The 20,240-nt window shown below is 40.7% G+C and overlaps 1 protein-coding gene across 11 annotated transcripts in view; it reads left to right on the forward strand.

The window, feature by feature from the left end:
* STXBP6 (syntaxin binding protein 6) overlaps positions 1 to 20,240 on the forward strand; it is a 266,854-nt gene that overhangs the window by 34,753 nt on the left and 211,861 nt on the right. For 2 of the 11 annotated variants that reach the window (XM_006055167.4, XM_044933079.2), the window contains exon 2: positions 5,539 to 5,641. The exons of 7 other annotated variants lie outside the window; for them this stretch is intronic. The gene's annotated coding sequence lies outside the window, so the exon portion shown is untranslated. Of the gene's footprint in view, positions 1 to 5,538; positions 5,642 to 5,963; positions 6,054 to 15,102; positions 15,305 to 20,240 lie in introns of those variants that run through there. 2 more of the 11 variants (XM_044933080.2, XM_044933081.2) reach the window with 2 other exon arrangements.

Here is a 20,240-nt window from a genome sequence, read left to right on the forward strand (position 1 = left end):
CTTTGAACTGATGGAAAGGAGTGGGGTGGGTGGGGGAGGGGAGGGTGGTGGTGGGATATATGGATACACAGATAGTTACAGATGTATATCTCCAGATCAGTCCAGCATTTGGACAGAAGGCCTTTCATTAGGTCCCAGACAGCCCTGTTTGCCCCCAGCTTCCTATGCTGAAACTGAGGTGTTAGAAGAATCTCAAGAAATTTTCTTGGGATATGTTGTCCAAGGGTGATTTTTTTTTAAAATAGCATCTCTCCTTTATTTTATAGAGGAAAAGATAATGAAGGGTATCTCCCCTTTCCCAAATATAAAAAAGGGCATTTTTCTGTTGTTTCATGCTGCTGCTGCTGCTGCTGCTAAATTGCTTCAGTCATGTCCAACTCTATGCAACCCCATAGACGGCAGCCCACCAGGCTCCGCCATCCCTGGGATTCTCCAGGCAAGAATACTGGAGTGGGTTGCCATTTCTTTCTCCAATGCATGAAAGTGAAAAGCGAAAGTGAAGTCGCTCAGTCGTGTTCGACTCCTAGCGACCCCATGGACTGCAGCCCACCAGGCTCCTCCGTCCGTGGGATTTTCCAGGCACGAGTACTGGAGTGGGTAATTTAGCTTAAAAAAAAAAATCCCTCAATGGTAGTTTAAAATATTTTCTTCATTATTATAACATTTTTCCTTTATCTGAGCTGTAGATAGGATCACAGGAATATGACAAATAAAATATACTTACTATTGAAAAACAGCTATCTATAGAGTTTTGCTATTAGAGATGATTGAAAAACAGTTTATTAGGTTTCCTTCCACATTCAAGCTAATATAGTAATTGCAGAAAATTTGGAAAATTCAGAGAAATGGAAGCAAGGAAAAGCATACTCCCATAGTTCCTATACCCAGGAGAAGGAAAAAACTTACCGTTTCATGTGTATTCTTTACCTTTTTCTGTGTTGAGTTATTGTTTATGTTTCTCGGTTAGGATCACACTGTAAATGCAGTGTTGTTTCCTGCTCTGTTGGAAAGATGCCTCAGATTCAGAGACAGCGGGCCCAGGGCTTCTTTGGTAAACCTGCCCTGTCACAGGTCAGCTGGCGACTGGGGTAGTGGGGTACCCCCAACACATGCTGCAGGCTCCAGGCTGCTGAGTGCTGGGTGGCAGAGAAGTCCTGCCTTCCCAGCTCACAGACTTGATGGAGAAAACAAGCAGCATTTTCATGACTGCTTCTAGCTTTTGGTGTGGAAAGTTTCAAAGATACACAGAAATAGCACATTACAATGGGCCCTATGTGCCTTTCTCCCAGCTTCAACAATGGTCAGTTTATAGCCATCTTGCTTCATTTAGATCTCAACCTCTTCTCCCTCACCCTGGACTATTTAGAAGCAAATCCCTAACATCCTATTATTTCACTAGTAAGTATTTCTACATACCTCTCTGAAAGATTCTTTTTTCTTTTAATACTGTCATTTTATTATCATACTTTAAGAACTTCTATAATATAATCAAATATGGACTATCTAGTCAGTGCTCAGATTTATTTATTTTCTTCATTATTTTTCTTTTTTTTTTTAGAATGTGTTTGAATTTTAATGACTATCAGTTAAAAACAAATAGATATATGTCAACATATATGAACTCCAAGTAACCAAAACCACAAACCTACAATAGATACACAAAAGCTAGTGAGAAAGAACACAGGCATACCACTAACTAGTATAATCAGTTCAGTTCAGTTGCTCAGTCGTGTCCGACTCTTTGTGACCACATGAACTGCAGCACACCAGGCCTCCCTGTCCATCACCAACTCCCGGAGTCCAACCAAACCCATGTTCATTGAGTTGGTGATGCCATCCAGCCATCTCATCCTCTGTCGTCCCCTTCTCCTCCTGCCTTCAATCTTTCCCAGCATCAGGGTCTTTTCAAATGAGTCAGCTCTTTGCATCAGGTGGCCAAAGTATTGGAGTTTCACCTTCAAAATCAGTCCTACCAATGAACACCCAGGGCTGATCTCCTTTAGGATGGACTGGTTGGATCTCCTTGCAGTCCAAGGGATGCTCAAGAGTCTTCTCCAACACCACAGTTCAAAAGCATCAATTCTTCGGTGCTCAGCTTTCTTTCTTTATTTTTTTTTAAATTTTATTTTATTTTTAAACTTTACATAACTGTATTAGTTTTGCCAAATATCAAAATGAATCCGCCACAGGTATACATGTGTTCCCCATCCTGAACCCTCCTCCCTCCTCCCTCCCCATTCCATCCCTCTGGGTCGTTATTTTTCTTTTCAGTTTTTTTTGTATCAGGATCCAGATAAAGTCCATACATTGCAATTCATTGACATGCTGCTTCAGTCCCTTTAGTCTGTAGGTTCACCCTTCACTATTTTTTTTTAAAAATTCCTTGCAATTTACTTTTTGCTAAACCAGAACATTTATTCCGGTTCATAGGCTGGCTTTTTGCCAGTAACACCCCATGGAGTTAAAAGTTTCTGTATTTAACATACTCCTCTAGCCACTGTATTTCTTGGGAATTGATAGTCATATGTAGAGTCTAGCTCAAATTCTGTATCCATTGTTTTGGTCAGGAATACTGTGGGTGTGTTGTGTACTCTGATCAGGAGGCATTTAACACAAGTTCCCTGTGTGGGTGGGTGTATGAGTGAGAAAGAGATGTGAACAGTTAATGGGGATACTTACTGCCTAATCAATTCATTCAGTTCAGTTCAGTCGCTCAGTTGTGTCCGACTCTTTTCAAAATCTTCATTTCCATCATTTCTTCATTTATTAGCTGGCCTGCTCTGATAAAGAGAAACCTCTGCTTATCAGCTACTTGGTTCTCCTCGGGTACAATTTATATGGGAAAGGCAGGAAATAACGCCCAATTCTTTTCCCTTTATTTACCAGTTTTTAGTTAGTTCACTCTTGAACAGCTTGGGAGTTAGGGGTGGCGACCCTTCATGTAGCTGAAAATTTACATATAACTTATAGTCCAGTTCTTCCCATTAGTGGGTTCAACTAACAACAGCTTGTGTAGCACTGTAGTATATACTATTGAAAGAAATCCACATATACGTGAACCTGCACAGTTCAAACCTGTGTTGTTCAAGGGTCAACTGTTCTTGGCTCCATTAGCCAACTAATTAGTAATGTTCATAAAAGGTAACCATTGAGAGAAGGTAAGAGAAACAGATATGTAATTCATGAAGAATTCATGAATTCAAAATACTGGTGTTTTAACCTATTGCGTTTATTCCTGACACTAAAATTGTCCCATCTTTGGCTAGTAGGAGTCCCTTTGTTCTGGCTCCTGGATCCTTTTGATATGATTCTAGTGGTCTCTGACAGCTTCCCTGCTTTCAGTATGTTAAGATATTCAAGGCCAGTAGTTCTCAAAGTGTAATCTGAAGATGCCTGAGGGCTCCTAAAACCCTCTGAAGGGATCTGTGAAGTCAAAACAGTTTTCATTACAGTTCTAAGACATTCTTTATCTCTTTTACTTTTATTTTCTTATGTATTTATTGGAGTTTTCTAGAGGCTACCTTTTGGCTCCTGGAATAGGTGTGAATGTCCTTATATTCCCTGAAATTTTCTAAGATAAGGTCTTTAGAATCTTCAATAATCTCTAAGAATATAAAAGGGTCCTAAAACCAAATAACTTGACCATTGATGCTCTAGGCTCATTTTTCTTGCCACATATATGGAATCACTGGTGTCTGTAAATCAGCTCTCTATTTTAGTCAACTTTTGAAACTTTGTTGTATTGTGTGTGAGTGATCTGCTCCAAATCTCAAAGCTAATAAATAGCAAAACCAGAATTTGAACCTAGATGTTTATGTAGTAGTTCCCCCCCCATAAAACAATCACCAATGTCCAAAATGTATGATTAATTGAAGCTTAGAAGCTATAAACACTGCCTGAAATGCCAGACAGGTACATTTTAGGAGCCACCAAGCAAAATTAGCAGTTTTCTTTCTCTAGTGGAATGGCTCTCAAAAAGGGAAAAATGGATGTAGACGCAGGATGAGTGGTTGCTGTAGCCCCATGATATAATAACAAACTATGCACAGAATCCACTGTTTTTTCTGGTCACAGTAGGGAAATTCAAAATGCAGTAGTAACTCATTAACATGTTAACTTTGAAAGATTTCAGTTATCTGGAGAAAAGCTTGCTTGGCCTGTGGAATTCAATAATGGCTTAATGTGCCCCACTAATTTCTGAACCCAGAGTCAGATTGATTGCTTGACCATGCAGTTTAGAAATAACTTTCTTTCATCTTGTAGTTAGTTGAATCAAATCCTACAAGAAAGCACCCTGCAATTTTCAAAGCTGAATAATGGTGCCTGCAGCTTGGAACTACAGTTTTTCCATTAGTTTGGGATTAGCAGATGCAAACTATTGCACGGAGAATGGATAAACAGCAAAGTCCTACTGTATATTACAGGGGACTATATTTAGTATCCTGCATAAGCCATAATGGAAGAGAATATGAAAAAGAATATATATTTGTTTAACTGAGTCACTTTGCTGTACAGCAGAAATGAACACATCGTAAGACAATTATACGTCAATAAAATTAAAAAAAAAAATTTTCCATCACTGAATAGTATATGAACCTCTGAGAGATGGCTAGTTAAAACCGCTGGATTTTGCAGTTCTGGGTCCTCAGGAAAATCTTTATTTTGTCTCACTCTGTTGAGCTGAACTCAGTGGCTTGTGCTTTGTTCACCATTCTCAGTCACTGCGGCTTGTCTTGGATAATGAACAACACTGACTTATTTCCCAGGCACAAAGGAGAGTGTCCATCATAAGAAAGGAAGTAAGCCTTCAAAAGCGCTTTGAGGTTAGCATGCGTACGGGAGAGGAGAAGCCTTATGTAATGTGCTTGAGTGTTTGCCAAAAGTAAAAAAAGTACCTGAAAGCCTCAGGTATTGTCATGGAGGAAGCTTGGTTCAAAGCTCACATCACCAGTCAGGCACTTCATCATCGTTCTGGGGTTCGGGTGAGGAGTGGGGCCAGGAATTCACCCAGTTTCAGGGCCCTGAGTGAAATACAGGTTTCTTTGCTGGGAAGGAGATTTTGAGTTCTAAGTAAGTTTTGGTCTTTATGGAAAAACTCATTTTCCATGGAGCCTTGTTTGTGTTTTTTCTCAACATTCAGTCTGTCACAGCGAAGTGATTTAAATATCTGCTCTTGGTGACCTGTTGTGTTTAGATTCATGGATTTGCAAAGTCAGGTGGTCTAGCTGAGTCATCTCATCGACATTGCTGAAGATAGTTTTAGAATACGGGCAAGTCAGGAGTATGAAGTGGAAAGGTAGGTTTCATAGGGTCATGGCAGAATTTTATTTTCTTTTGTATTTATCCTTTTGAATAAATTGAAAAAAAATGTTTTTTAATTTATGTGCAATTCACTAAACAGACCCATCTCCATATGGAGATCATGTGGTATATGATGAAGCAAGCTTTGAACTTACTGCTAGGGAATGTTAGGAATTTTGGGTTCTGGTGTCACTGAGGAAAATGGCCCCGCCTTATGACACTTTGTTTCCTGTTTAGAAAATTCTGTTCCTTCATAAGGACCTTGAAGGACTAGAGGAAAGGTGCTGTATGTGCGGAGTTTTCCATAAAGTGCAGTCCTAATGAAAAGTCTGAGTTAAAGGTAGGTGAATGCTCTATAAAAACATGATTTGTGTATATATGAGATATTTATTAGTTTATGCCATACGTATTTATTTACTTACGTGTGAAGTAGCCTGAGGCAATTTGAAGTCAGATTTAAAATTCAGGTTCTGTTTACTTACTGTCCTTTTTTCTCTTAAGAACAAAGAATAGAAAGGCCTAGGAAGTGGAAATTGAAATTGATTTTAATTGCCTGAACAAGTTTACTGGAGAATCATTTTATTGAAGTGAAAATGAAGGCCAGATTGTTTTTGTTTTTTTATCTGTGTCTAATTCCAGGCCATTTTGGAGTTGTCCATAAATCTCTCTTCAGGTCTAAGGGAGAATATCCATCAAAGTGAGCCAAATGTAACAACTCTCTGTGACGACTGCCTTGGCTAAAAGTCTCTATGGTGAGAATTCAGAATTTCAGGAGTGCATTTGGAGGTGGGATGGATTATAGCGATGAGTCGTACGAGGACACAGAGACTATTTTAGACTCTCTCAGTGTGCTCTTGAAACTCTGAAGACCTAGTCCCTGTTCCCCAAAGCTCAGTGAGCCACTGTTGGGAGCATTTGGGTTTTGTACCCTTCAGGTGTGTTTGAGTTAAAACACAGCTAAAGTTAGACTGCTGTGGAAGGTGGGGATGGCCTATTAGAACAGCATTTGTCTCTGGAGAGTGCCACTCTTTCAGAAAAGATAAATAATGGCCTCAAGTGATTTATAACTCATACAATGGCAGTCACAGTTGCTTAAATTTAATGCTATATTATGTACAAATGTGTAGTATTTTGATTTGGTTCTAGAAGCAAGTTTTTTGTGTGTGTGATGTAGTTTTGCATGAAAAGGCTGCATGCCGGTGCTTTATAGAAACCAATGGGACTGGGAGAGCTACTCTGTGTAGTTGAGGATCAATGCCAAGTTGGAGTGGGTTCTCAAACAGTATGTGACACTGTGGCCATGCCACGTTCCTTAGTGAATGGGATTGGGCTTGTTGGCTTTCTGTTTCACTAAAGAAAGAGAAGCTTTTCTATGTATTTGATTATGCTCCGTGATATGTAGAACATGACATTTGGGGGCTTAGGTTTGGGGGGAAAATGTAGTTTAATCATTTATTGCATAGTTTGGTATAATTTGTGCAGCTTTTCTCTCTCTTGCCTTGAGAATAAAGTAGGAAAATGGAAAAGCAAAAAACTCAGGTGATCTGCAAATGAAATTAAGAGGAAAATGTCTCTAGGAAATAAAACAGGAAGACACATATTTAAGTTTTACAACATCAAATATTAAAAACCAGTGATCAAGAATCCTCTGCTTACCAAACTATTTTAAAATTTCACTTAAATTTTTTTTAATTGATGTGTAGCTGATTTACAATGTCATGTTCATTCCTTGTGTACAGTAAAGTGATTCTGTTAAATATATATTCTTTTTCATATTCTCTTCCATTATGGTTTATCACACTGTCGAATATAGTTCCCTTTGCTATTAGTAGGACCTTGTTTATTTGATACAGAGTACTTTGTATCTGCTAATCTCAAACTCCTAATTTAGAGATTTCAATTTTTCATTGCTACCTTTCTTAACTCGATGTCTTATAAAGTTTTATAGTCATTTGAAGTTGTTCTGAAATCAAAACAAAACAAATTTGCTGGAAATGATCTTAGCTGTCACCCAGTCTGTCCTTTGTATTTTGCTGATGAGTCTATCCACTAACTCACAGTGAAGGCATATCTGACTTTCAGTATTCCCCGTGCCTAGTGTTTAATATACTGGCTGGCTGGTGGGCTGACTATAGAGTAGTACTTATTAAACAAAAACAAAAAATACTTGACACAAACCTTTTTACCAGAGTGTATTTGAATAGAGTCTTTGTGGAAATTTTGAAAAGTATGGTTGAGGGTATAAGAACAACTCTTCTTTTGGAGATTTGGAAACTTTGCCATTCTTTCATGAATTGTTAGATCCCAGTGTCTTTAGAATGTGAATTCTAAAAACTTAGGTATAAATTGTACAAAAGTGTTTTAGTGTGTAAAATATCATTGTTACACATTCTCTTCAAGCTGATAATTTCTCTTACTGTTACTTTGTGAGTATTAATTATTGTTTGAGAGTCCACAGAATGAATGAATGAACAAGGCTTATCACTGTCAATAGAGATTATTTTCCCCATGCCAAAAATGAAATAAAATGCAGATTTTTAAAGTTCCATCAAGAAATAGTTTGGCAAATGAATAATAACATTCAATGATTTTTTTTTTTTTTTTAAACAACCTGAAGGAATTTATCTTATCAGGTCATGGCCCTGTTTGGAAAGCTGAGAATTTGAACTTGAACTGTGTTTTTTTTGTTTGTTTTTTTTTTTTACTTTTTCTTTAAATGAATTGTGGCTACTTCCATGGGTAGAAGTGGGTCCAGGATTTGATCATCTTGCTCACATGAGACTCAGGAAATTTTGTTTCTGAAGCTATTGGAAGGAATTTCCCATCCTCCTGCCTGGTTTCATACCTCAGGTACTGGTGTTGGCCTCATGGGCAGGTCTCTGGAAGGGAGAGGGAGTGAGGCGCATGTGGTCCTTGTTTGGTGAGAGGCTGCCTAAACATCCACTCCGGAGATTCTGTCCATTTTCAGCTTATGTGGGGACTTTAATATGGCATGGGTAATAGCTTGGGTTTCTAGAAGCCCTGCTTTATGACCTAACAAATGGGTTGTCTTGTGAGGTCTTTTTCTGAGATGTTCTGACTAGGTCAAAAGAATCCAGCTATGCTGCAACATTGCAGCAATCATTTCTTTGGTGATTAAAACCCTCAGATTTTGGAGGAAAGAATCCAAATATCTTCTTTATTTCATCCACTCCTGCCGCAAAAGTTTATGCAGTACTTCTAGTACTCTAGGCACTGTTTTGGGTGCTGGACACCATGGACATAATTCCCTGTCCTTACAGAGCTTCTTATGGGGAGAAAGGCATACAAGTAAGTTAAATATGTTGATGATATGAGCCCTGGAGAAAATTAAAGCAGGGATGGAGGTAGGAATAGGGCTGAGGGACCCATACAGTATCTTGCATTACTTCCGGTGACTGATTAGCCCCACAGGCATGAAACAGACCAGTCCTTTATGTGTTGTGACCGACTGAGCTGTCATGTCACCACCAGCATGGCCACTGTCACAGCCGGAAGGCATTTATTTCACACCCATTAGCAAGATTGTGTACAGAATGAGTCATACAGATGAGTCCTCAAGACTGGCAGCCCTCATGTGGACACATGGAGAGGACTTAGGGATGACAAATTTTAAAAATGATGGTATTCTTTCAGCAAATGTTTACTGAATGATAGCATCTAGACAAGGCATTGTGGAGAATAACATGATAAATCACATGTACACCTTGCTAGCAGAGTGTAGAGTCTAGTATATTTGCATATAGTAGATCATTTGCATATCAGTGACTTCACATTTGAGAGAGACTAGGAAAGCCCTGACATATGCTGGTTTCTCCTTTTGCTGAGGCATGGTTTGCCGTTAGCTGCTTTTGGAGGGGGCGTGGGATAACTAACCTCGGAGTGGTGGGTTAGCAGTTGCCTGGTGTCTAAATTCCAGGGCAACACGATTTCTATCTCTTGTTGAATGTGTAAAATGCCTTTGAAGTGAAATACGCTTTCTTTGTGAAAGATTGCTCTGAGAAAAAGGTCAGCTTCTAGTGCTGGTGAGGAAAGGTGCTGATTCTAAGGCGTGACAGTTCTTAGCCAGAAAACGGAATCATTGAGGGTCTCAAGGAAATACTTAGCATTTTGCTCCTTTTGGGGGGAATCATATACTGTACTAGTATTCTGCCAGCTCAGAGATGAGCCCCTCATGAGGATATTATTTGGATGGATCTTGAGAAGGTCCCTGAAGGAAGTGTGGGCATGGGAGGATTTATCTCCCTTGTCTGAGGGTGACTCTTGGAGGAAGCTAAGCAAAACTTCTTTATGTGCTGCATCTCTTGGATCCTAATATCAGGTTATTCCCGTTCCTTCTAAGTAAAGCGTCACCCGTCTTTGTATGAGGCTCCCTGCCATTTATTATACAGATGGAATCAAGTTTACTGCATAGAGTTTCATATATAGACACGTGTGCAGTCCTGCATCCATGCATATCCACAGAGGGCAGGGAAAACTTGGAAGGGAGGGCACAGTCATAAAATACAAGGGCAGAGGCTGTTGGCTACTCACCAAAATCTACATTTCCCTCTTCTTTTTTAAAAAAATGTATTTCTGACTGTGCTGAGTCTTCATTGCTGTGCACAGGCTTTCTCTAGTTGTGGCGAGCAGGGACTATTCTCTAGTTGTGGTGTGCAGGCTTCTCCTTGTGGTGGCTTCTGTTGTTGCAAAGCACAGGCTCTAGGTGTGCAAGCTTTAGTAGTTGTGGCCCTTCAGATCAGTCGCTCAGTCGTGTCCGACTCTTTGCGACCCCATGAATCGCAGCACGCCAGGCCTCCCTGTCCATCACCAACTCCCAGAGTTCACTCAGACTCACGTCCATCGAGTCAGTGATGCCATCCAGCCATCTCATCCTCTGTCGTCCCCTTCTCCTCTTGCCCCCAATCCCTCCCAGCATCAGAGTCTTTTCCAATGAGTCAATTCTTCGCATGAGGTGGCCAAAGTACTGGAGTTTCAGCTTTAGCATCATTCCTTCCAAAGAAATCCCAGGGCTGATCTCCTTCAGAATGGACTGGTTGGGCTCAGTAGTTATGGCACATGGGCTCTGTTGCCCGATGGCATGTGGGATCTTCCCCAACCAGGGATCAAATCGGTGTCCCCTGCTTTGGCAGGTGGATTCTTAGCCACTGGACTGCCAGGGAAGCCCCACATTTCCCTTTTCCGAGCCTGCAGCAAGAATGCAATTTCCAAGCTCCTTTGCATTTTAAGCACAGCATGTAACTGAGTAGATAGTAACTAGTCAATAGAATGATCCTGATAAAGATGGCAGAGCCTGGAAAGTTGAGTCCCTATTTCAGTGTGAGGAACAGGAAGACTTCATTCATCCCCTTCCCCAGACAAAACATTCTAAGGTTTTTGAGCCATTATATATTTTGAGGTCTATTTCAGCAGTGACTAGCCTTTCCTCATTAGTACTGATTCTTTGTGTGGTAAGCCAGAGAGTCAGGGACCACAGTTTCAAGGCCTTATTCTTACTTTGTTGGAACACTGGATCCAGTGTTTCCACCTGAATGGCAGAATCAGTGCTATTGAATGAAGGTGGTTATTGTGCTCATAGGTTCAGGCTGTGTGTTCATTATTGCACTCACCATTCATTGCTTAGAGATGGCTATAGAGGGTAGAGTCCAGGGAATGCTTGCCGATGCTGATATTTCTTCTTTTTCTCCTCTTGTCCGCAAATATATTAGTTGATGAGACCACCTCAAATGGGACTCTTGAGTTGGAGGTAACCAAAAACTCAAAGAGAAATAAACAGGTGGTTGATGGGGTTGGGGGGAGTGTGGGAAGAGGAAAGAAATAGATGAGGGAGATTGAGGTACAAACTTCTAATTTCAAAACAAATGAGTCATAGGCATGAAACGTACAGTGTAGAGAATATAGTCAATAGCTATGGAATGTATCTGTAAGGTGATATATCGTAACTAGATATTGCAGTAATCATTTTGAAATGTATAGAAATACTGAGTTACTATGTTGTGTAACAGGAACTAACATGGTGTTGTAGGTCCTTTAGACTTCAAAAACAAATGAACTCAGAAAAAGAGATCAGATTTGGGGTTACCAGATGTGGGGGATGGGGGAAGAGGAATTGGATGAAGGCAGTCAAAAGGTACAAGCTTCCAGTTATAAGATAAGTAAATACTAGGGATGTAATGTTAACATGATAAATACAGTTAACACTGCTGTATGTTATACATGAAAGTTAACAGTAAATCCTGAGTACTTATCACAAGGAAAAAAAGTCTATTTATTTAATTTTGTATCTATATGAGATGATGATGTTTAGCTGCTATGTTGTGACTGACTCTTTTGCAACCCCATGGACTGTAGCCCACCAGGCAACTCTGTCCATGGAATTTTCCAGGCAAGAATACTGGAGTGGGTTGCCATTTCCTTCTCCAGATGAGATGATGAATGTTCACTAAACTTACTGTGATAATCATTTTATGATGTATGTAAGTCAAATCATCATGCTGCACACATTAAACTTCTGCCATGCTATATGTCAATCATATCTCATCAAAACTGGAAGAAAAAAAATCACATGGATTTCCTATAGGCAAAAAAAGTGTTTCAGCAGTTAGCGATTTTATTAAGAGCTGAGCGGTGCATTTGACTTCAGGTGCTGTTTCTCTGTGATTCTTAATCCAATCAGACCTTCATCCACAGATTGCCACACCTCAGCTATCTTTGTATTCTTCTCTTAGTTCTTTACCCCAGAACATAACACAACACTTTATATATTATATGTGGCTAAATAAATGTTTGATGGATTAATTACTTAAATCTCTTATGCTGGAAGAGCTTCATGAGCTAGTTTCGTGCTTGGTGAATAGTTCTTTCCATGATGAACCTCAATTCCTGCTGCAGTTATGTTGCTGTCGATTCACGTGATGGTTCATCTTGTTGTTTAACTTCCTGATGCGGCCCTTAGCTAATGACAGAAGTCACCCAGCTTGAGGTTTGAGAAGGGAAAGTGGTGATGTGCTAAATGGTTGCTATATGAATGTAGCAGGATATGTCTTGACCTGGTTCCAAAAGTACTTGTAGGGCTCATGTCTGTTAAATGATAACTGAACCACGTTCCTATGCTTTTCTTGGCAAAAGAGTCCTCCCATGTACTCTACCGCTCAATGTAATAAACGAACAAAAAATTAGTTTTTATCTGCCTGGTGACTAGGTTTGTATCTTAGGTGTTGCTTGACTCAGGGAAGGTTCTAGAGAATTCTCTGAAAAAAGATGCCTACACATTCATAATGAGGCTTGTTCCCCCTAATGCAATTATAGCTGAAATCCTTCCCTCAGGGATTTATATTCCTTCTTAAGAGCACATTTTAATAGTGGTACTACAACAGAAGGATGACTGAACAGGATTGAGGACACTAATGGCCAGGGAGGAAATTAGGGGTTTCATCAGCATGTATATCTGCCTTGAGCAACAGTGAGGTTACCTTCCATGTCTTTCTTCACTGGCCTTTTCTTCCTCTCTGGCTGAGAGGTGACTTTGAAAGGAGCTGGCCAGAGCCTTTCTCTGATCTTGCCCTTCTCACTTCTTTTGTCAGTTTATGATCCTTTTGCCAAAAGTCAGTGAAGCAAAAGATCATCTTTATATCTTTGATTGTTTAACCTTTACATGTGATGTGAACATTTCACGTTTCAGCTGGCTGACTTGTTGCTTAACTTCGACTGGTTTGGTGAAGACAGGGAAACTATTGTTTCTTTATCAGGACTTACAAAGTCATAAGAACTCAATTGTATAGGCTTCCCTGTCATAAATTACTTAAAAATTGTAAGCATAGATGTTGTAAATATGGTGCTGATTATCTTTTCTCAAAATAGTCTGTGATAATTAATAGTGAAGACGTTAAAATTTTCCTGTGTTTCAATTTACTGTCCTAAATGACATTATAGTGGCCTGAAAATATTGGGCCAGTCTCATCTACTTAAAGGAATTTGTTTGGGAGAATGTTTTTACCAAGCATCTGTATATCGAGTTACAGGAAAAGCAAGTAGTTTGTAATGTGGACAAACTAGTGTAACCTGAGAAACTAACTCAGTGACTCTACATTTTAGACCAGAGACCTAACAGTAGGTATACGTTTGAACAGAGACTAAGGATTAATAAGTTCAAGAATATTTATTGCTTTATTGTAGAAGATAATGCTACCCTTTGCCTTCAATATAGTTGCTATGATGAAAAAATAAAAAATCATCGCCCTAAGGGCTTACTTAACTTCTGTCAACTGATATGCCCTGTCCCATATTTGACAAAAAATTACAGGACATGCCAACAGATAAGAAAAAGTACTGTAGAGGCAATGCAATAAGCAAAAACTAGATTCTCGAACAACATGGACGTTAGAACTATCAGACAAGGAAATTAAACGAATTATAATATGTCAAAAGCTCTAATTCAAAAAGTAGACAACATGCAAGAACAGATGGGTAACATAAGCAGACAGATTGAAATTCAGAAATAATAAAAAGAAAATGCTAGAAATCAGAAACATAGTTAACAAAAATGCAAAGTAATTTTGACAGTCTCGTAAGTAAACTTGATACTAACAAAGAAAGAATCGGTGAACTTCAAGATAGATCAACAGAGACTTTCCAAACTGAAATGCAAAGAGAAAACATCAGTTTTTAAAAAGAACAGAACATAGAAAGTCTGTGGAATGATATGAAAAATTATAGCATATGTACCATTGAAATTCCAGAAGAAGAAAAAGGAGTGGAAGAAGTATCTGAAGTGATAAGGGCTGAAAACTTTCCCAAACTAATAACAGACACGAAGCCACACATCCAGGAGGGTTGAGATAAATACCTGAGGGCTCTCCCCATCCCCTGCGCCAAATATACACTTTTCCTTTTCTCACACGAATTCTCCAGTTCTCTGACACCAACTAGGTGTCTAGCAATTCAATTCTGATGCCAGTTCTTGAAGTTAGTGTAGAACCGATAAGGGAAGGGCTCAATCCCACAAGTCTGTCCCCGCTTCAGATGTCAACCAAATGGAGAGCTCAGGCTACCCACATTTCTGCCCAGTTAACAATAAATTCTTGGGTGCCACAACCCCAAGTCCCTGAGGTTGGATAATTTGCTAAAACAACTCACAGAACTCAGGAAAAGTGCTTTTCTTACAATTATCAGCTTATTATAAAGGATACAGCTCAGGAATAGACATAGCCAAATTGAGGGGACGGGGTATAGAGCTTCTATGTCCTCTCTGGGGGTGCACCTTTGTATGTTCACCACCCTGAAAATTTTCTGAACTTCATTGTCTAGAGGTTTTTATGGAGGTTTTACTACGTAGGCATAATGGGCTCAATCATTGGCCATTGTCGATTCAGTCTCTACCCCTCTCTCCTCCCTGGAGGTCAACAAAGAGGGTGCAACTGAAAATTCCAACCCTCCAATCATGCTCTGGTCTTTGTGGCAAGCAGACCCTATCCTGAAGCTCTATCCCTGAGTCCACAAGAGTTACCTTATTAGCATAAACTCAAGGATGGTTGGAAAGAACTTTTTATGAATAACAAGGCACTCCTGTTACTCTGGCAATTTCAGGAGTTTTAGGAGTTCTGTGCCAGGAACCACGGATGAAGACCAAATATGTACTTCCCATTATATCATAATACCCCTCCCCGCTAAACTATAGTAAGGCATGTCTTATTCCAACTTTAGAAAACCAAAGCTGGAGAAAATTCTGAAGGAAGCCGGAGGGGGAGAAATAACACCTTGCTGTGGAGGAAGGATAGGAATTACCGTGGCTTCTTGCTCATCAGAAACCGTGTAAAGCAAAAAGAGGGACATCTTCAGACTGTTGAAAGAAAAGAACGTTTTCATTCATACCAGCCACCTTCATTGAGTTTCTGTGCTGCCATCTGGAATATTAACAGGAAATAGTAAACCATGAATGGGCCCTCAAACAGCTCACAGGGGCCTGAAGAAGAAATGTAGCTGCCGTGTGAGTTTACATAAATTACGTTCCCCCTCTGGGCCTTAGTCTCTTAACCTGCTCAGTAAGAGTATTGGACTAGGTTAGTGGCCTTCTATGCTTCTCTTTCTTTAGAAATAGAACTTGTAGTCAAAGGAACTTATACTTTAAGTTGGGAGCAGATAACAGTGGAGGTGTTGTATTTGAGCTTAGAATAGTGATGGGTGGGAAGTGATGCTGAGGTTTCCCCCTCCCCATCTCAAGGAGGCTCCTGTGGGGACTCTGTGGGACCCCCGGGGCTTTGGAGGAGCACTGGTGGAAAACTCCTGACCTAGCAACAGAGCCCTTGCAGGTGTGAAGACTCTATAGCTAAGCCACTAAGCTATTTTAGCGACAGTGCTTCCTTCCTAAAGTGACACCTTCAGATGTCTCTGTTTTGGCCTAGTTTCTTCCCTACCTAATGTTGTGTGCACATCCACATTTAGTGTCTTTTCTCATTATACCTAAAGGGCTTCTCTACTTTATGCCCTTCTGACCATTTTTCTTCTCTCATATCTCTTGTTTCTTATCCATTTTTTCCACTTTAATTTGTGTGAGTAGACTGGCCTTTTTAGGATACAAGGAAAATAAGAGGTAGCACCTACTCAGTGAACACGGTGGGCACTGTTCTAAACAGTTCATATAAATGACCTCAGTTTGAACTCATGACACTTCATGAAGCAAGTGTTAATATCCTGACCCTTCAACAGATGAGGAGACCAGAGCAGGCACAAAGAGGCATATTAACGTGATGAGGTGAAAGAGTACGAGTTGTCAGAACTGCAACTGGAACATAGATCTGCAGGCTCTAGAGTCCTTCCACCTAACCAGGGCCTAAATGTTTTTCTTGCTACTTTCACTTTTTGTTAATTCTCTGGAAGGGTGTGCTCCCACTCATTCGTGTGTTGGTAGCTCTAAAGCTATGTCTCTGCTTCCTTTCCTTCCCTTCCCCTTTTTGAAAAGAGAGAAGTGAAATGCCAAGAGTGAAATAATTAAGGTTTAACTGAAACTCGCAAGGGGTGAGATTGTTGTTCTCAGTGGATTCCTCGGGGTAGGATGTAGGGAAGTGAAGCTGAGAGACTCAGGTGGAGCAAGACCATGTAGGCTGACAGTTCCAAGTTGCCAAGGAATTTGCTACAAGGGAGCAAGAGGGCAGGGCCGGCCCTAGCCCATTGTCAAAGTCAAGAGAGAGTAGAGTAGCGATGGAGTGGGGAAGGCTTTCTATTTTAAAAAAGCTGAACAGCTTTTAGGGAATGATTTCTCCTTTTGTGTTGCTGTGCGATTTTAACACTATTAAGTGTTAAATTAAAATTATTCTTAATATATTATTATTGTGCTGTGCTTAGTTGTTCAGTCGTGCCCAATTCTTTGCAATCCCATGGACTGTACCCTGCCAGGCTTCTCTGTCCTTGGGGATTCTCCAGGCAAGAATATGGAGTGGGTTGCCATGCTCTTCCCAACCCAGGGATCGAACCCAGGTCTCTTGCTGTCTGAGCCACCGGGGAAGTCCATAATAGTATTACCTGAAAATAAATAAAGAATGTGTGCCATCTTTAATCTGTGCTGAGTATGTTGTTGCTACCAAGAGATCAAGGAAAAAAGGAAATGATTAACCAAATTCCTAAGGACTAAAACCTTTGAACTGCAAAATATTATGATGTTTACTTAGCAGAAATAAGCCCATTAAATGGCCAAGAAGCATTAAAAAAGTTAACCTAGAATCTTTTGGCCAGTGTTCTACCTATTTCATCATAAATTTGAAGTGTGAAAGGTAAGTTTTGAGAAGTAAAATTCACATAGATCTGGTACTTTTACCAAGAAATATACAAAACTTTAGAAAAAGTTAGCTATTTCTCTATTTAAACTATTTGGGGTGGCGAGAATGAGTTCCAATATGGAACCACTGCTCTAGTATATAGAGTAAATCTATATAGAGAAATCAATAGAAAGACCTTTGCCTCACTAAAGCATTTTTCTTTCCATTTACTGAGTTCTAAAAGTAACATTCAGATTTATGACATACTGGGTTTAAAGAAGTTTCAATCTGGTTTGTGTGAGGTTTTTGAAAGGAAAACAATAAAGTAAGTTTATGGGGATTTCATACACATTTTACTTTGGAACAGATGTTGGAAACTGGGTAGGCCTTCTAAAAGCAGAAAATGTGGGTTGGTAAACATCCAGGAGAGTCCTAAGGTCATTTTATCTAGGTGGTTTGCCTATGGATAAATCCCAAATATATGTTTTATTCCCAAGAAACTTATTTTTCAAGAGCTACTTGATCATTTGGCTACCCCCCAAAAGAAAAATAAATCTTTTTACTTATTTTGGGAGTCTGTGGAAACTAAGAATAATATCTTCTGTAAACTTTCTACAGTGTTGGCAATTGGGTCTAGCAGTCCAGGGCAAATTCCTACCTTCTTTAAGAAGCATTCCCAAATCTCCCTATCAGGAATTAATATACACCTTATAATTTATAGATTTGTTCATTCATTCAACAAACTATTGAAAACCTGCTGTGTGGGATTAAAACTGTGAGCAAGATAAGTACACTACCTGACTTATCAGAATTCAAGTTTTCTGTGGGTCTACAGAATAAATACAGAATCACTGCTGTAATGGGTGAAGTTAGGCTGCGTGCAAATCTGCGAAGGCTTCCTGGAGAAGGTGTCAGCTAAGTAGGAGCTAACCGAATGAACAGAGTGGGTCAGGGGTACCACGTACAACTCTGGGGACAGCTTTGTGAAGAGAGTGAAGGAGGTGAGTGTTTCTGAAATGGAGAGGAGTTCGGAGTGGCTAGAGCATGGAATATGAGGAGGAGGAAGGAGTGGCAAGGAGAGCAGCTGGCGAGAGAAACAGTGGCTCTAGAACCCTGAGAGTCCTAGTGGGTTTTGCTCTCCTGATGGCAGTGGTGAGCCATCCAGGTGATGGCAGATGCTTTATAAAAATCACTGCAGCTGCTGTGGAGGGAGTTCATTGGGAGGCATGAGGTTATTACTGTTCAAGATCCAAGAGGTAAGCAACTCAGTCCCAGGATCCCATGTTTCAGGTTTATTTCCTGGGAATTAGTCCCTGTGCCACATACTGCATCAGTCAGCATCCAGTCAAAAAACAGATGCCAGGCTGGCACTTCAAATAGAGGCAATCAGATGTAGGGAACTGGAGACACAAGGTATTAGAGAGCTGAAAGACTAGCTAGTGGAAGCAGAAGTAACAGGGATTGTAACTCCAGGAAGCAGCTGCCATCCTGGGAGTGGGAGGAGCAAAGGGGAGTGGGTGTGGTTCAGTTCAGTTGCTCAGTCGTGTCCAGCTCTTTGCAACCCCATGGACTGCAGCACACCAGGCTTCCCTGTCTTTCACTAACTCCCAGAGCTTACTCAAACTCATGTCCATCGAGTTGGTGATGCCATCCAACCATCTCATCCTCTGTCGTCCCCTTCCTCGTCCTGCCTTTAATCTTTCCCAGCATCAGGGTCTTTTCCAATGAGTCAGTTCTTCACATCAGATGGCCAAAGTATTGGAGTTTCAGCTTCAACATCAGTCCTTCCAATGAATATTCAGGACTGATTTCCTTTAGGATGGACTGGTTGGATCTCCTTGCAGTCCGAGGGACTCTCAAGAGTCTTCTACAACACCACAGTTCAAAACCATCAATTCTTCAGCCCCCAGCTTTCTTTATAGTCCAACTCTCACATCCATACATGACTACTGGAAAAGCTATAGCTTTGACTAGATGGACCTTTGTTGGAAAAGTAATGTCTCTGCTTTTTAATATGCTGTCTAGGATGGTCATAGCTTTTCTTCCAAGGAGCAAGTATTTTTTGATTTCATGGCTGTAGTCACCATCTGCAGTGATTTTTGGAGCCCCCCAAAATAAAGTCTGTCACTGTTTCCATTGTTTCCCCATCTATTTGCCATGAAGTGATGGGACCAGATGCCATGATCCTAGTTTTCTGAATGTTGAGTTTTAAACCAACTTTTTCACTCTTTTACTTTCATCAAGAGGCTCTTTAGTTCTTCTTCACTTTCTGCCATAAGGGTGGTGTCATCTGCATATCTGAGGTTATTGATATTTCTCCCGGAAATCTTGATCCAGCTTGTGCTTCATCCAGCCCTGCATTTCGCATGATACGTATAAGTTAAATAAGCAGGGTATGGTTAACAACCTAGAAACTCAGAGAGGCCACCATAGAGCTGACCTGCCCACTGCTGAGGAGTGGTGTGGGTCTCCTGGGTGGGGTTACCTTATAGCCGGTCGGTGCTCCCCATCCAGGAGGCTGCATAGGTAGTATGCTACTGCTGCCGCTAAGTCACTTCAGTCGTGCCGACTCTGTGCGACCTCAGAGATGGCAGCCCACCAAGGCTCCCCGTCCCTGGGATTCTCCAGACAAGAACACTGGAGTGGGTTGCCATTTCCTTCTCCAATGCATGAAACTGAAAAGTGAAAGTGACGTTGCTTAGTCATGTCCGACTCGTAGTGACCCCATGGACCACAGTCTACCAGGGAAGTATACAGAGTGGCAAAAGCACAGGGAACTGGAGTAGCTGCTACTGTGAAGTCTGACAGGAGATGGAAAAGGAAGATGGAAGAAGAGTTCCTTCTCCCGTCTCTGCGTTCGGATTTTCTTCCAGGGACTCTCATCAGCAGAACTGAACAAGAAAGCAGTTGCAAGGCATTCTGGAAAATGGGATTTGCAGATTTCAACCTCTAGCACCATAAAACAGAATACAAAAGGGCAGGCCTGGGCTGAGAGACAGCTGGTAAATAATCTGCCCCAGGCGTTTGAGAAAAGTAACTCTAGCTCTGGGCTTCCTTGGTGGCTCAGACAATAAAGAATTTGCCTGCAATGGAGGAGACCTGGGTTCAATCCCTGGCTCGGGATGATCCCTGGAAAAGGGAATGGCTACCCACTTCAGTGTGTTGGACTGA

Source organism: Bubalus bubalis, chromosome 20, assembly GCF_019923935.1.
Source record: "Bubalus bubalis isolate 160015118507 breed Murrah chromosome 20, NDDB_SH_1, whole genome shotgun sequence".
Lineage (NCBI taxonomy): Eukaryota > Metazoa > Chordata > Mammalia > Artiodactyla > Bovidae > Bubalus > Bubalus bubalis.